This window comes from Agelaius phoeniceus, chromosome 11, assembly GCF_051311805.1.
Source record: "Agelaius phoeniceus isolate bAgePho1 chromosome 11, bAgePho1.hap1, whole genome shotgun sequence".
Taxonomy (NCBI): domain Eukaryota; kingdom Metazoa; phylum Chordata; class Aves; order Passeriformes; family Icteridae; genus Agelaius; species Agelaius phoeniceus.
Genome location: NC_135275.1, coordinates 19,299,127 through 19,316,598, shown reverse-complemented (window position 1 = coordinate 19,316,598; position 17,472 = coordinate 19,299,127). Strand labels below are relative to the sequence as shown.

General features: G+C 40.2%; 1 protein-coding gene across 10 annotated transcripts in view; it reads left to right on the top strand.

The window, feature by feature from the left end:
* FOXP1 (forkhead box P1) overlaps positions 1-17,472 on the top strand; it is a 376,781-nt gene that overhangs the window by 153,698 nt on the left and 205,611 nt on the right. For all 10 annotated transcript variants that reach the window (XM_077184567.1, XM_077184572.1, XM_054640153.2 and 7 more), the window contains one exon: positions 4,661-4,726. The gene's annotated coding sequence lies outside the window, so the exon portion shown is untranslated. The remainder of the gene's footprint in view (positions 1-4,660; positions 4,727-17,472) is intronic.

Sequence of the window (17,472 nt, the reverse complement as noted above, 5' to 3'; positions counted from 1 at the left end):
GAACTGCACCCGTGTGTTGCCTGTAAGAGCTGTTAAAAAGCGGGGGAGGAACGGATCGTGATTAGTTTTGTAGATTTGGCTTACGCCGAGTTATTCTTTTCCAAGGTTACGGTGGACTTGAAAGGTAATATTAATTTGAAAGAGCGAATGTGCTGTGCATAGCTTTGTCCTCGTGCTGTTATTTATTTTTATTTTATTTTATTTCTGTTTGGAATAAATAATCAGCACCAGCCAGAGATTCTGAACAGCCTGCTAATGACTGAAAAGGAAAATAGAGTATGATTTGCTCCCTCCTTCCACTGAGAAGCAGCAAGGTAGTGAGCATTGATATCCCTGTGTTTTGGCCTGTACCAAATCCACTTCCCCCTCTTCAAAGAGAGGTGGAAGAAGTGCACTTAGACTCTCACAGTTTCACTGTTCACCTGCATTTCACTTTCTGAGGAGGTGGTAAGGACTGCTGCTATAGAAAAGCTCCTGTGCCATGCCTCCTGAGATTTTGTATATGCTGCACAATAAAAAGTGGCCACCTTGACAGTGGTCAGGAAAAAATTTATCTCCCAGATTATTTGAGGTATTTAGTTTAATATATAATTTCTCTTTAAAAATAAAATAGGTACAACAAAACTGAAGAGACAACTACTGACCGTCCTCAAAGCAGTTCTACACATGATTTGTGTTAGTGCAAGTAACCCAATTGAATGTGCTGGGTGAGGAAATAACCTGTGTGCAGGACTGGTCCACAAGTCTGCCTGGTACCAGATGTTTTCTCCACAATCAGTGTACATTCTGTATTTTCAGAACCAGCAAAATACCAAATAAAAATATTTTTGTTTTTCTCTTACAAATATGCACTTGATAAAATCACAGACTGCTTCTTTTCCTGTGTAGGACAAGAAAATAATGATTATAAGGATAGGACATTTTATAAATAGTCCATATCTAATATTTCAGCCTGTGTGCAGTTGAATGTGACTCAGGGACTTTTGAGTGGAAAGAACAGCTGTATTAGGTGGTTACAGTTCACTTTATTTAGAAGAAATTACTGCACAGAAGTGCTTATTTTGGTGATCAGGTTTTGGTATTTTAAAACTTTCAGGAAGCTTTTTAGTAAATATTTTAACCAGACATATCAAATACATTTCAGCTGGTCTTATATAAGAAAAATAAATCAAAATCTAATTTCAAAACCAATTTTTTTCTTGTGCTATCAGGTGCATGTGTCTATTTTATCTTTTTAATTTTTTTAAAGTGTGCTTTCTAGGTAGTAAAGGGGAGATTCCTTTGCTGCTTTAGGTTTCCTGTAATAAATTGTAGGCTTCTGAGGGCTGGGACACTGACAAAAAAATGTACATGCGTAATTCTGAGCAGAGGAGCAGCTCAACTGGTGTTCTACTTTCCTGTGTAAAATTACTCAGAGCCAGTTTGTGTGGGATCAAGGTCCTTGTTAATCTATTTTTGGCTATACCCAAGGCTGTTCTCATTTAGATATTAGTAAAAAATGTTAGAGTTTTAAGTAGACTTTCATTCTGCAATGGTCTCTGTTTCTGAGTATTCTCTGTATTATTGGTTAAATTTGGCTTTGCAGTGATCCCTTGGAGTTAGGGCTCCATCCTGCAGCCTCCCTGGAATGACCTCGCTGCCCTGGAGGAGGATATCACTAAATCAAATAAATGTTGTTGGATCAGAAGAGTTACAAGGTCCAGCCCAACAGCAGGTGTAATGTCAAAGCTTCTGATCTTTGCCTGGTCCCTTGGTACCAGGGGAATAGGTAGGGCCTGATCCAGGACAAGAGTGGCCTTTCTGTTGGAAGAGGTTATGGCGCTGGCTCAGGTTGAGATTGTTGTTGTCTTTCCAAAATCCTGCCCAAAACACTGCTTTAAAAAGTATCTTTATAGCCAAGGATTTCAAACTCTGTTACAATTACCTGTCTCACTAGTGGGTAAACTGAGGCACGTGGTGAACAAACCTGACATTTTCAGGTTTCATCTGGTAAAATCTGTTCAGGGCACAGAGTTTTGTGTGGACTCTTCCTCGTTTATGGCATCAGTTGAGCCTTGGACGTGGCGTTGAGGGTGCTTTGAGGCCACCTGTCTGCCCATCAGGCAGCAGGACCACTGCTGCTTGCTTGCAAAGTGGATTTTTGTTTGTGGTTTGGTTTCTATTTTAATCATCTCCTTGGGGGGAAAATATGAGTGTAGCGAAATGTCTTGCTTTGGTAGGATGGGATTTTTTCTTTGTTTGCTCCACACACACACTTACAGTGTTGATGGTACTTTGTGTTTATCTTAAAGACAGCATGATGGAAGGAATGTGTGTTGCCTACATCAATTCACTCACCCATATAAACAGTTTCAGGAGGAAAGTCTGTATTTGTGTTTCTACGTTTTGAGATACTCAACTTTTAGACTATTAATGAGAAATTTTCACAGGTGGGAACAGCTGTTTCTGCTGCTCATTTTAACTTTAATGGTGCGTTTTCCATATTTTTGAAAGCCAGGTAACATATAGCAGGAGTTTGATAACCAGAAATTAAAGCAGTCTGGATTTCAATCAGGGAGTAATTTGTGAGGAGAGCTGAGTCCTCCTCAGCCCCCCTGTAGACCCTGTTGGTCTCCCACCAGCTGATTGTTGAGCCGGATTTCCTTGGAGTGTGGTTCATGCAACACAAACGTGTTTAGAAAATGATACCTGCCTTTTTCAGCACTGCCCAAAGAGATACTGAATGCACATTTTATGCAAACATGTAATTTTCAGCAGCTTCCTTAAAAAGTACATTTTACGATGGTTCATTTGCTATCGTGAAGACTCAGGGTAGAAATGAAGCCTGCTTGCCAAAATACTGCCAAAATAAGGATCTGACTGCCAAATACCCAGAAAATTTATAAAACAGATAAATATGAAAAGAGGTTTTAAGTGTCAAACCCAAGATAACCCCTGCAGCAAAGCAGGATAAAAGCCTTTATTGTTGCTAATCTAAGAGCACATCACATGTCGGAGGTCGTGTATTTTACATAAAAGATGTATTGTTTTACATACTCTCAGGAAGGTGAGCCCTGACCTATTATGATGGAGTAGTGTTATGTCCTTTACAGTGCAGAATCAGGAATTTCTTATATGTGTACCTCAGCAAGGAACACAGAGCTTCCTATACAGTAAACATGCTCAAATTTTGGCCCCTGATGTTCTGATACTGCATTACAAGAACTGCTTCTCACACAAAATATAAAAAAAAATGAAATGAAGTGCCAGTGAGCAACAGATAAAACCAATATTGATTTCATATCAAAGTAACCTTTTTTCTCCCAACTAAAAATAATCAGGTTTCAATGGTAAAGAAGTAATGCTTCATTCTCACTGTGAAAACATTTTTCCTTCCAAAATAAATGGTGAATGAGTTCATATTCTTTTGAGTGAACTTAGTGAAGATTCTGATTTTTTTCCCAGAGGTTGGTATTTTACTGCTCCAGTAAAAAGCTTCACCTAGTGATGTAAATAGCACAGCTTACCATTTGGTGAGTTTCACAAACACCCCCAAAACTCCACATCACTGTGTGAATTTTATGAAATGGAGTTTCACGTAGCTCTGTCTTACACATCCACATGTCACTGACTTTCCGTTTCATATGAAGTCATCAGTGTCACCAAGTTATCACATATTTCTTTTTGTCTGTATAGTACTCTGTACCCCTGCAGCAGAAGATCAACATTTCAGTGAAATTATGTTATAATTTTACTCTGTTAAGGTATTTGGTCAATTGATGTGGAATTAATTCTAAATGCTGTTAGTGGTTTGAGTTAGTAACTTGATCTAAATTAATAAACAAATGTTTTTCTTTTCTCTTGTACCATATGTTGATCCCAATTACATGAACAGAAAGTGGCAGATTGTCATGTTTCTTAAAAGATTACATACTCTTTTGCATAAGAGAGAGTACACAAGATGCAGTAATATACAGGGTAAAAAAAACCTACACGTGCTGTTTTCTCCCTCCTACTTTTTATAAAGATACACTTTAATTATTCCTCCTTTTAATACCCACTGCTCTCACCACCTTGGCGTGCTTGGCGTGCTCTTGGTAATGCTTAATGAGAAGATATCCCAAGACAGTAAACAACTTTCTGAATTAGGAAGATGCAGCTAGTTCTAAAATCTCATCTAGGACTGTGTCTCTATGGAAAAGGATGAGAAAAAAGAAAAGATCCAGAAGATAAAATAGCAGCGGTTGCAAATGGTCTTAAAATGCCTTAAGTAAGGAGAATCCATGAAGACAATAGTCAGATTTCTGAAACAAAGAACTGAACTCATTTATTATTCAAACTGAAAATAGATTGATAGACATCAAGATTAAGAAAGTTTATGTTAGAGAACAAAGATGTCTCATCTCCATGGGGTTTTTTGCTTCTCTTTTTCTTCTCCCAAAGACCAAGTTGTTTGTGCTGAACTGAAGAACCTCACACTAGCTGGTACTGATAAGCAGCAGTCCTGTGACTTGATTGTTTTTATTAACTCTCTCTGAAAGTCATTCACCATTAAATACGATTAGATTCATTTGTTGCTTTATTTATGTTTGTACTTGCAAATGTGGTGCCAATGAAAATGCTTTGGGTGTTGCTGCTGACACTGACCCAGAGTCACGTGTGTTACCTCCTTTCTCTGCAGGGTAAGAAGAGTGACCTTTTTGGGTGGCTGTAACTGAAGATTGCTTTACAGGAGCAACTGAAGAAGGTAAATGCAAATATACTGTCTTTAACACTATTTTTGAAGTATGTCTGAACAAAGAATTTGATCCTGAGAACCCTAGGACTGTACCTTAGCTGCACAAGTAAAGGCTTTTCTGGCAACATGGATAAAGTTTGAAGCATTGGGCTTGGAGCTTTTGGAGTAAATGCTGTGCTTTAAAAATCTTCATTTTGCTTGGGAAGACACTGGCTTAGGTGTTCAATTGCATTTGAGGAGCAAGGCCAAAAAGATGCACTTTTTTGTCTTTCAGCCATGTTCCAAGAAGGCTGCTTGGTAACTGGGCAGAGCCTGTGTGGGAATGGAAGACCCTGCTCTGGCTGGGCTTTGTGGCAGCTCCATGGCCCATGGCTGCTGGGGTGGGAGATGCAGTGGCACAGCCTGTGGCAAGGTCCCCTTACTGAGGCAAATCCCTGGGGAGTGGTCAAGTCAGCGTCAGTGCTGCTTCATCCCAGACTGAGACATTCCTGGGTTTCCAGCAGCACGTCGAGCAGAGCAGGAGAGCAAAATTTAGCTGTTAATTTGATTGCTTATTATCACTGCAAAAGTTAAAACACATGCTTTTTAGTCTTTGGAGCACAGCAAAAAGGAAAGAAATATCACTCTCTGCAAAATGATTTTTATTTAAAGCAGCGTGAAAGTCCTTTGCTTCTAAATTAACTCCTTGCCTCTCTTCTGGTCCAAAGTTTCAAGTTGGGAAGGAATATTAACATCACAAAAGTGGTGATTCACAAAATTAACTTGCAGAGGAGAAGAGTAACGCAGATCAGTGTTTGGTACTGAAGGGTGTCATCTGACTGAGGTTCATATGGCTGCTTTATAATCACCTTCTTTCAGAAATTAATAGTCGGTTAAGCACCATAGCAACAAGCAACACTGATGTAAGCGCTGAGCAGTGGCTGCTGTTCACTGTGATGTCAGTGCTCGTTAGTGCTGTTCTCTTGACCTTGTTTGAATATAAAATGGTGATTTCATTTTAAACTTAGAATTTTACAGAATGACTAAATGCAGTGGAGTGAATTAGAGCTATTTTTATTTTTAATTTTATTAAAATGTACTTGAAGGGGGAAAAAATGTCCCTGTTCTCTTCTGTTTTAAATTAAAATAGATCTGAGGACGATCTGGGATTTTTTTTTCGGTTCTTTGTTGCCAAAAATATCTATTTAGTTAGGATGAAATTCATGAAGTTCAAGTGAATATTGCAATCCTTGGCCATGCCAGTGGTGTGTGTCAGCTATATGATATATCCCTCTCTTCAAGATTTGAATCTTACTGGTTTGTTTTTTTATGGTGGAGCCCATGAAGTATTAGATGTATTTCAGCTACTGGAGAAGAAGCAGATCCTGCAGTTTAAGGAGCAAGTGCTTCCTTGCTCTGCAGTATTGTTCCTCCCTTGAATTCTTTGAAGAAAGGAAGAATTTCAAGTCCCAGGTTCATCAGAGGGCCTTGTAATTAACGGGTCTCTTGTTCCTGGTTCATGTATGTCTGTGTCCTCTGTGACCCAGGAAAACTTGGACTTTTGGTGGTGTTAAATGCAGGACACTACCTTTAGACTCCCTGAAGCTTGTAGGCTGTGTCTCCAGAAGCAGATCTATTTTGTACTACTACCATTAGTGCACCACTCAGGCACACATCCCCTCTGTCACTCATCCTTCAGCAGAAAGCAGTTTGGGTGATTCACTGGAAAAGACCATTAGATTTTTCAGCCTGATCTCCTGTGTATCATAGGTTATTGATTCTCACCCCTGAGCAGAGCTGGTAAGCAGAGTTCAGCCAAACTCTGTTTCCTAGAAGCTGATCCAGGCTCAGGGGGAAGACAGTGAGGACTGGAGAAGCATGGGGCAGCTGTGGTGTGTGCAGGTGGATCTGTGTTCAAGGAGATGTTATCAAACTGTTCAACAAAATCTAAAACTTAATGGAAAACAAGCTGTTCAACGTGTCCTTCAATGTCAGGATTGTTTCTCAGAGAAGGTTTGGCTCTGTCCTGCTTCTACTGCAGTGAGGGGTGCAGTTTTCAACAAAAAAATATTTATTGCAGGATCGGTCTGTAGTCTTGCAACATATTTCATAAAAAAAAACCCATAATGAATGATATGTGGTCCAAGAAACTGGATGTCACATTTAAACTGGGCAAGAATTGAAACCGCTGAGATAATAAACCATGAGAATAGGAGATAGTAATGGAAATAGTGATAGAGTCCTAATTAGAGCAGTGCCACTGAAACAGGGAAGGTTAAGGGTTTGGTTGATTGAGTTTGAGCTCAATTGCTTGATAGCTTAATTTCAGGTGAAATCCCATCTCCTGAGTTAGCGGTTAAGCCGCTCGGAGCAGTTGCAGAGCAGGACTCTACTCCTTGAGGAGCAGCCGCGTGGCCCCGGGCGTCCCAGCCCTGCGCGCGAGCCTGGCCTCGGGCACGCGGGCTGGGAGCAGCTCAGAGCTGGCAAAATAGATTTTTATTCTGCGTGGTTTGTTTGCTTTCTTTTTTTTTTTTTTTTCTTTTTCTTTTTTCTTTCCCTGTGAGCTCCGAGGAGCTCTGAACAGAAGCAGAAATAACAGAAGAGATACAGCAAGGGTCTTTGATGGTTAAACCTTCAGAATTAAGATGTTTACATTCTCCTTTATTTAGCACTGTTAGGCATAATGCCTAATTATATGCCAGTTTTTCCTCACAGTAAGAATTAGAAATGTTTGATTTGGGGAGAAGGGAGAGGAATGTATTTTTACAGAATTATGGGCAATAGTGTTAGTTTTCCAGGAGCAGTCATTTGTTTAAATGTAGTAAAAGCATTGTCAATAATCAAACAGCATTCAGTGGGCATTGTAAATCAGGGATAGCTTGCATGCTGAAAATTTGAAAAGTACAAAACATGCTACTAAAATTGTGCATTATTGATAACAAAAGGCATGTGTAGACTTTTAAGATAGCAAAGATAGAATCCTTTAGAAAACCTTTAACAGCAAAAAAAACAACACAAAGGACTTAGCAAAGTTGCACTTAGTTTAAAATTTCAAATCTTAATGCTTGTCAGAGTTAAATGCTGATTAAATATTGATAATAAACCAGAAGCTGCCTGCTGAAACTCAGAGCTGAATGAGATGATCAACAGATAAATCTGTGGGTTTGAGCTATAACTTTCTTATATAGGTATATTTTCTCCTCCCTTCCCTTCAAGCCAGGAGAAAGGTCAGAAGGACTTTTTCTCCTAAGCTCAATACAAGAAATGGTTTGTGTAGTTGGTCTATGTGGAAAAAAAAAAGTGGACCAAAAAATTACTTTTTTCCAACTTTGTTTTATCAGGAAGAGAAATGGTTCTCAAACCAGGTTGTCAAGTCAGTGTGCCATGTCTTTGCTGGCCATTGCAGGCAAAAGTCAAAACCCTGAAACAAACTCTTTCAGACACATTTCTGCTTATGAAAGGCTCAGCAGTGTGTGCAGTTTCTCCCCAGCACTCTTCCTTGCTGGTGACTTCCAGAAGTTATGCTGGTGATGTCCTTAGTCCTGTTTTATGTACTGGCTTGGATGGCAGATGTGTTTGCACATCAGGCAGTGGGAAGTTGATGGGATGATGTTTTCCTTAGTGAATTTGGCACCTTGACTCTTCTTGGTTTTGACCTAAACATCGTAAAGCATATTAGGGAGCAGAACCAGCTCCTGTCCCTAAAACATGTGGTGTGCAGCCACTTCTGAATATGGTTCCTGAATATGGACTGGGTTTCAGTCACAACGAGTCCTGTGACAGAGCAGACAACCTGGTTCTTGAGCATTTTCTCCAGTGTTTTCTCTGCAGTGTGCCCAAATTACACAGAGCTGTACTGGAAGCATTTTGCATGAGTGCTTGTGTCACCCTCAGCAGGAAAGATAAACCTCATTGATGCCTGCTGCTCCCTTGCTGCTGGGTGGTAGTCCTGTAGCTGGAGTGATCAGTGTCTGTCAGGCCTTATCTAAGATTGGATTTATTTACTTCTGGATGATTGGGAGAAGTTGTAATATCTTAATGGTTAAGAATTTTGAGTTACTGGAGGGTCCTTTTCTTAAGGTTCAAAGATATAGTGTGGTGCAAAGTGTTTCTGTATTTATTAGTAACAGAAACTACAACATTGCCTGCATGTTTTGGGGTAAACCCTAAAACGTCTGGGTGGGGGTCATTGGAAACACAAAGTGTTTGAAGACTTTGCCTATTTGAATGAAAAGTTCAGTCCAGACATGTGTGAAGCTGTAACTTTTCTGAAGCAATCGGGTCAAGAAGATGTAGAAAATAGATTAAGACATTTTGGGATAATTTAAGAAGTATCTGAGCAAATCTCATTAACATGGCCCACTAGCTTGCTGTATTGAAGACTTCAAAGATCTGTCAGAGGAGTTCTTTCTGTGCTATTGTCTGCCAGCATTAGCAATCTCGAGAGAACATGTTTCTTTTGTTTTCTTTTGGCCCATTTAGCTTTTCTTCTTTTTTTTCTTCTTCTTAATATTCCTTAATATCTTATAAATCTTCAAGTGGGTTGATAGGAAAATATGTTTCTCTGCTTTAAGAACGTCAGTAGCAGGTTTTGATCCTCTTATCTGATGCTTTTGGACCAAATCTTTCTGGTCTTCATGAAGACTGCTAAAGTGAGCAAGACTTGGCCAGTATTTTGCATAATCCCATGGGGTTTCTCCTGTTAGTACCATCACCCAATCTGAATCCCTGAAGAACGTGGAGCACAAGGTTCAGAGATTCATGCAAACCTCCAGATTAGCCTCATCTGCACCCAGAGGTCAGACAGGTGCAGGTATTGAAACAAATGCATATATTGAAAATGGCCCAACACATAAAGGTTGTGACTGCAAATTAAGCAGCCAAAAAGGATGCACTGATGTTTGCCAGTACAGGTGCACCAAGGAAACAGCTCGTAATATACCATGTAATGCAGACTGTGCAATTTCTGGCCTGGTTCTTCAAAATCAAGCTGGATAATATGTCAGGATATGCTGCATTTTATCACAGCTTGGCCAAGGAAAGAAATGGGAATGGCAAAGGCAGGAACAGCATTGATACATTATTCCAGAACCAGAGCATGACTTCCAGCTCAGATAGCCTGAACTCATGCTTGGTCTCAAACATAGAATGTGATGGAAAATACCCAGTTTCAAGGTTTCCTTCTGGAGCAGGCAGTGAACCCTGAATTCAGAGCTGTGCTAACACTTTTTACAAGTCGTCCTGCTCTGCCAGTGGATACAGTGATGTTTTTCACTTCCTTGTAATAGGCTTGGTGGGCTTCCAAGCACACCAGGGCTGTCTGCTGGGGTCTCATGGCTGTGCCTGTGTCTCAGCACAAAGGGCAAGAGCTCCTTGCAGGCTTGGAACCTGCCTTTGGAACACTCACATTGCAGACGGTGCACATTCCTGTGTTATAAAATCTAGAGATGTGAGAAAATGACTCCAGAAATAGATTCTTGTTGCATATTTTATTTGGTCATCTGTAAGGTCGCTGCCTGTTGCCTGCTCCTGCACCAGAAGTATATCTTCCATGCTGTTTAAATTATTGTTGTTCAACAACGGCAGCCGTGTTTTACAAGTGTTACAAGACCAGTGATGTCAGTGGGCATTATGGGAGGCCACCCTTTTTATCTGGTAGCTCATCCTAGAGCTAAGGCATTAAAAAAAAAAAGTTGAAAAAAAGTAAAAAAGTTATTTTTTGTTCCTGATTGCCTGCCCATATTTCCCATTGCGACATATGAAAGCATTTTTCACTCAGATAATGGCAGGAACTTCAGACACCACCTCTGAGATGTTTAATTGTTCAGTGTTTCTCCCAGTGCAATCTGTGAATTTTAATTTGTGCCTCTCCCACCTCTGCTGGCCCTACACTTTTCAGTGTGTTTTGTGTAATATTGCTTAATTGCTCAAACGGGTCCTTTCTGACTCTGAGCTCACTGTTTATTTTTTTAGTAGGGTAGCACAAACATTTGGACATTTGTAACTAAGACTCTGACGTCATTTCCATTGCAAACCATTAATATCCGAGTTTATAATATTGCTTTGCAAAATAGATTTTTGTCGAAATATGATGATCTGTTAGGGTTTTTCTAAGGGTAAAATTGTTATCCCTGCTTTAAAAAAAAAGGATAAATTGGCATCTTTTGAATAATAGGTCTACTTCCTTCTCCTGTCATACCCTTCTTGTTAGTTTTGATAGTCCCTATATTTATCTTTATTAGTTGTAGTACAAGTGTTCCACTTTATCCTCTGACTTATTAAGGGTTAGTGGATCCCAGCACTGGAAGGAAATGTCTGTGGAAGGGCACAGCATTTCCTGCTCCTGGGGCACTTCCACCAATGGAGCAAGGCCACGGAGTTGTGACATTAGTAATTGTCTGTAAAGATCTTAGAAATAGAAAGTGCTGCATTTAAAAGCCAACAACAGCATAAATCAATAATATGGGCAATGAGAGCATTTCCTTTTTTTGGGGGGTGGGGGACTTTTTAACCCTTTCTTTATGGTTTGTGTTTGTTTAATTGCTGTCATCCTTACCCACTGAAATTTTATTTGGAAAATTTTGCTTCTAAAGATTTAGTGAATGCAAATTGAACATTATTAAAAATGTTGTTATTGAAAAGGAACAGAAAAATTATCTCTGAAACAGTGCAAATTCATTTGCATCTTTGTTCGTCTTTTAAGACCAAATATCCAGGAAGAAAAATGTGGTTTTATTGTTTGTTTCCTTTTTTTTTTTTAAGGAGGGAAAGATGATTGCTTTTGCTGTTGCTTGCTTAGAGAGTCCAAAGCTTTGAGCTCAGTTTTGGAGAACGTAGAATAAGCCCACAGGAGGTCTTGTAAAAGTTGTAAGAAATTGTAAGCATGTCTGCTGAGTCAATTATATGAGACAAATTGCCAGGGTAAGGCTGAAAGGTTCCAAACTTGCTATTTACTCTCTGCTATCTTTAAACCAATTTATTTCTGCCTTTGATTTCACAGCAGATAAATATATGTTTTGTGAGGGAAAAAAAGAGTTACTAATTAGACAAAATATTAGTTAAAATTGAAAGAATTACCTGGATTTTTATTCATGTAATTAAAAGGAGAGTCTGGCCTGTTCTTCTTTAGAATGGTGAATATCTGAAAGACAATAGTTTAAAAATGCAGATTGGCTTTTTTAAGTTTCTCCTCAATGAGACTCAAGTGCACAAGGCAGTTCTTTTTAAAGACAATTTGAATTTTACTAATAAAGTTATTAATTTTTTTTTAAATTACACATCTTGCCTCTCTGAGGCCATTCATGATTCTTTCCAGTTTCTTAACCCTGTAATAAGTTTCAGAAAATTGAGAGAAGATAAGTGCAAACCCAACACGTGGATGGTGTAAATCCCATGTGTATAGTCTGTGCATGCTATATCTCCCCAAAATTTGTGTCCTGTGTTCATGATCTGCAGGCCAGCTGCAGCAGTGCTGCTCCATAAGCTGCCATGGTTAACTCACCTTGAAATACATCCAGATCATTCACTGGATTTTCTAGATACTTGATAAGGTGAAAAAGTCCAGTAAAGTCCTTTTCCTCCTTTCCCAGCACAGTTAGGATGGAAAGCTCAGAGAGGAGCTGGGTAAATAATTTGGTTTATTAGGCCTGGCTGTGTTTGAAGCTGATGCTGAAGCCCCTGCAGCGGTTCCTGGGTGGGCAGGGCTGTGCTGTGGTGCTGTGCTGCATCCCCCACATCCCAGTGTCACTTGTACTCCATCACTTGAGGAACCTGTCTTTGAAGTTGCCCTGCCAGAAGCTGCCAGCTGCCCTCTTAGCAAGAGGGTAGGGCTGCACCAGCTGCGTGATGAGGTGGCAGGTATCTGCAGTCTCCTGCTGCTGCCACGCCTGGGGCACAGCTGGCCAGGTGTGAAGCTCCCCGAGAACAGGTGGGACTGTTGCCACCTGCAGAGAGAACTGGCCCCCAAAAGAAGGAGCATGGAGTTAGGGGTGAAGCACAGCAGTGGTGGGAGGAGGTTGTGTGGGAGCCTGTGGTGTGTAGGAGAAAACATCAGTGGGACTGTATGTTCTTACCCCAGGAGGAGGGGAGGAAAAAGGTCCCAACAAGCTTGGTGGACATTTGAGGGGACTTCTTTAAAAGCAGCTCTAAAGAGACTCGTCCTCTGACATTGACATCCTGTATGGTCACTGCCCATGAAGAGTGATCTGAGGCATCATCTGGGCAAGACCTTAGAGTATCTCTGCAGGAGAACTAGAGTTTATCATGGTTTTATATTGGGTTTCCCTCAGCGTGTAACTGGATGCATTAACAGTGACATGATCCCGGTGTGACCTGGACTTTAATGGGTTTGAACTTGGAACTGTTCAAACATTAAGAAAAAGCCCTCACTCCCTGCATGTATTCAGCAGCTGCTTTTTATATGCAGAACCCAGAGCTGCAAAGGTTCACCGGTGGTGCATTTTCAACTTTTCAGATGAAAAGGACTAAATAACTGCCAAAAAAAATGGGCTATTTCTCTCCTGATGCAGATGTGTGACTGCCAGGACATGCATACATCAAAAGGATAACGTGCCTGTGAGCAGTTAAAAACCTACTGCTTTGTTTTGTTTTGCTTGAGGCAAACAAAATGTCAAGGCCTTCAGTCTTGGGAGAGGGTTTTCACTGTTGATGTGTCCTTTGCACAGAGCTTGAGCCCACAAGACAGGATTTGGGGTTCGTTTCCTACCCTTGCAGCTGACTCACTCCATGGCATGGGGACTGTTTGTTCTGGACAAAGCTTTCTTGGGGTTTTTTTTTGACTTTGCATGCTGCCAGCTGTGCATGATGTACCATCCAGAATATGCTCTTTATCCTATGTCAGACCTTAACTGTGGCAACAAGGCGGTGATTTGATTTTCCTGTCTGCAATGAGAGCCAGATTTTCCCCTTGCCTGCCCTCCAGAGGGACATTGCAGGTTAGATTATCTGGCTGCTGTGTGCTCAGGCAACTCAGAAAGGTAAAAATTGTTCCTTTTAAAAAAGAAAAAAACAAACCCAAAGCAAAAAGACTCCCCAAAACCCAACAACAAATCAAACAAACCCTACAAAGCCTATTTTTTTTGCAGTTTTGGAAAGGTGCTCCATTCCTCTCCTGCTCAGCCACACACCTAACATGGTTTTTTTTACCAAGTTTCCACATGAAAGAAATTCCATTTACAGGGTTATCAGCTACCTGCAAACAGATAGGCATAAGGGAAGGCCTCATCCCAGCTTGGGCTGGTGTGTCACATGCAGCTCTGCAGGAATGATGGAGAAGTTAGTCACCTGCCAGCAGAGTCATTCCCATGGAATGATGATAGAGTGACCCGGAGTAAAGATGTCTCTTTGGAGAGCTGTTGCCAGATTTACTGACCACCAGGTCAGACTACATTGCCCTTTCTTTTTGGTATTATGAATTACTATGCATCGAGTTTACTTAAATTGTTAGCAAATTGTGTTGTACCATGTCCCTGTGGTGTCACCAAAGTCACCCTGCCTCACCCCTTCTCCCTCCTCCCCAGCTCTGTTCCAGGAAATCCATCTCCTGCTCTTCCACAGAGTCACAACAACGTTGTTTCCTACACAATACCTCTCTTTAGGGATGTAAATCCTTGGTCTACAGACCCTTGATTCAGTTTTTTCCTCAAACCATTAATGAGCTTTTTAGTTTTTTTGGGAAAAAATAATTGCCATTGATGATGACATGGTATAAAAATGTAGCAGCTAAAGCATATGTTCTGTTGGTTTGCCTTGTCTTATAGGAACATCATTTTTGCACATCACTATTAACAATGCAAACACCCTGAAATGCTAATAGCACTAGTAAGCTTTTAATTCCATGGAATTTATTGCTTGCTGTATTTCCATGAATTTATAACGCTTTGATTCTTAAGAGCCCCATTTAATCAGTTTTGCCTGGCACAGAACATAATAAACAACTTGCTGGTGCTAAAGTGCCACATGGGGGAGGCTGCTAACAAGAAAGTTAAATGCTTCTGCCACTAGCAGTTTCTTCGCTGTATTTTTCATGAGCTGTTACTACCAGTAATGTACTTTGCTGGCTTTAGAGCAGTGGTTAAACACAGTGACAAACCAAGGAGTGCTCCAGTGCTGTAAACACCCAAAGCAATGCCATTTTTGTTCAGAGCTACAGTTTAAACCAGTGGCATTTTATGGTGATCGGGGATTTTTTTTTTTTCCAAAGGTCTCGCTTTTCTTAACAATGTGGGGCTTTTAGGAATAACTAGTGAGTGGTATTGATCAAGAAAAATAGTGTAGGGAGAGAAAAAAGAATTGAAATACCTTAAAACAATTCTTGTTTGTTTATGCTGTTTGACCATCGAAGTACAAAAAGACTGTCTTAGTAGAAAAATACCAGATTATCAAGTGCTTTAAAACAGAAAATGTCATTTGAGTCTCAAAACTGCACCAACTTTGTATAATTACCCTTTTAATTATCCCCAGTGGCCCATGAAATTTGTAAAATAGAGCATTGAGAGTTTGATTTACTTACATGTTGCACTTTAGTGTTATGCTCTTAATGAATATTGTTTAGTACTAATGTCAAGCAGAGATTGCTGAGTGCTATAGAGAGGTGCATGCTGCAGAGCTGGGTATTCAGCAGGGAATTGTGGAAACTCCACCTTAAATGAAGAGTATCTATGTATCTAAAGCAATATGCTATAATTTTTATTGCCCGAATGGAAATGATATTGATTTTATCCTTTGCATGCAAAGTAGTTTACTATATTTTCTTTATTTAATCATGCCAGAGAATGAACCATTTTTAGGGCCATTATTTGCTTTTGTGTCAGCATCTTCCTTGTTATGGAGAATAGTTACATCCTTCCTCTAAAGGACCAGAACTTGGAAGCAAGCTCTTTAATTTGCCCTTAGGACCTAACTGGTTTAGCCTCTGGTAATGGAAATAACAGTAATCAATATTTGATGTGGGGTTTCTGTGGGGTATCCAAATATCATTTATTGCCAAGAAATTGCTGGAATAAGCTTGTGGGAAATGTAATCCACAGTGTGGTCTGAAAACCCAGCTAAATTAAACAGGCATCTTCAAAGGTGAATGGAAACATCAGTGAGCAGTAAGAGTAAAAAGAAAGAGAGCAGAGTCTGAAGGGTTAGATAATAAGATATAATAGCTGGTGACCTCTAAATTATTGGTACAAATCTGAGCGAGGTGGAGACTCAGCAGAAAGTATTTGCATTTGAAAATGGTCATAAAATGCTTTCAAGTGATGTTCTGATCCTCAGGATCTATCTGCTGTCGAGTTGGGGCGATTGGATACTGTGGGTGAATGGCTCTTGCAAGGATGAGCTGCCTTCCTCTTGCCTCACTTTCCTCTTTCCACTTTTGAATTAGCAAGTTTTAAGAGCACTGTCAAGTGCTGGTATGGGAGACTGGACCATTGCTACCCTTGGCATCTCTAAGAAAGTACATGACCAGATACCTCCAGAGAAAGGGCAAAGTCAGAGGTTTTACAAATTTAGTTCGTGTTTGCCTACATTTACTTCTGTGACAGTGTTGGTACTCATCTATCTATGAGCTGGTTTCATTATTCTGCTGAGCTCACAAGATTGCAGCATGGCATCACATTTCACTGATCGGTTTTTACTGAGTAAAATCTCAGCTCTTAATTTGTTTTTCCAATTTGCGAATATTCCTGTACATTTGTCATTTATGTTGTTGATACATAAATACTGTAGTTTGAGGAAAGAAACAACAGAAGACCAAGGATTTTGCAACTTTCTCATAGTTCAGAGAAAATTTGAGCTTAAATCCAGGCTTTAACTGAGCAACAAAAGTCTGTTTACATGCCAAGGACCAATATTTTAGAATATAATTTTTTCTTAAAGTAAAAGAGTGAAGTGTTTTCAGCACAGCTGAAATTTGAGAAGGCAAATTCATGTTAATTGTTTATGGATGCATATTCCAGGGAACTGATTTTTAGAATTCTGAAATTTGAATTTATTTATATTTGAAAATATCTTGTTTAAAAGAAGCTGAAGGGAGCAAACTATGAAGAGGCTAATTAAGCATTTCTGTACGATGCTGAGCACAGTGGGGCTCCTTTTTTGTTTGTCCTGAGGCCCCACAATAATAAACAAAACAACTGCTAATAATTGGAAGCCTTGGTTCGAAGCCGTGCTGACTGCAGGACACAGGCAGTGTCAGTTTTCAGTGAGTGCATCAAGGCTGACCTTGAACTCGTGTGTGCTGATAAGAGCAGTGCAATAACCCAGTCATACCCAGAGCTGGTCATATGCTCAGCACTGCTGGTTGGCTTTGGTGTTTCTTTTTCCCTTGTCTCGTGCCCTTCTTTGGCCAAAGGTTGGATGCTCCAGGTTCTCCTGATGCAGAGAGTCACCCCAGTAGCAGCAGTACCACAGATCACTGAGGTGCTCCTTGTGCCAGGAAAGCTGTGTCCAGTTTGGCAAGGGAGCATGAGAAGATAAATTTGCGTAACAGAAGTGGTTCTTTTGGCTCCGTTTGATTCTGTGTGCTATGTTCACTGTCTCCTCTACCACTGTGCATGGGTGCATCACTCCCTGCTGCTCGTACAGCTTTTTAAGTGTGTGTGGTATCACATCACACTCTGGCCTTAATATTCCAGGAGATGGTAGAAGACAGTGTATTTGTCTGGTTTTTCCTATTGAAAGGGTTGGAAGTTTGCCTGCAAGCCAAATTGCATGGCAGGAGATTACAAAACGTTTAGTTTCCAAATCTGATTTTCTCCCTTGTGAAT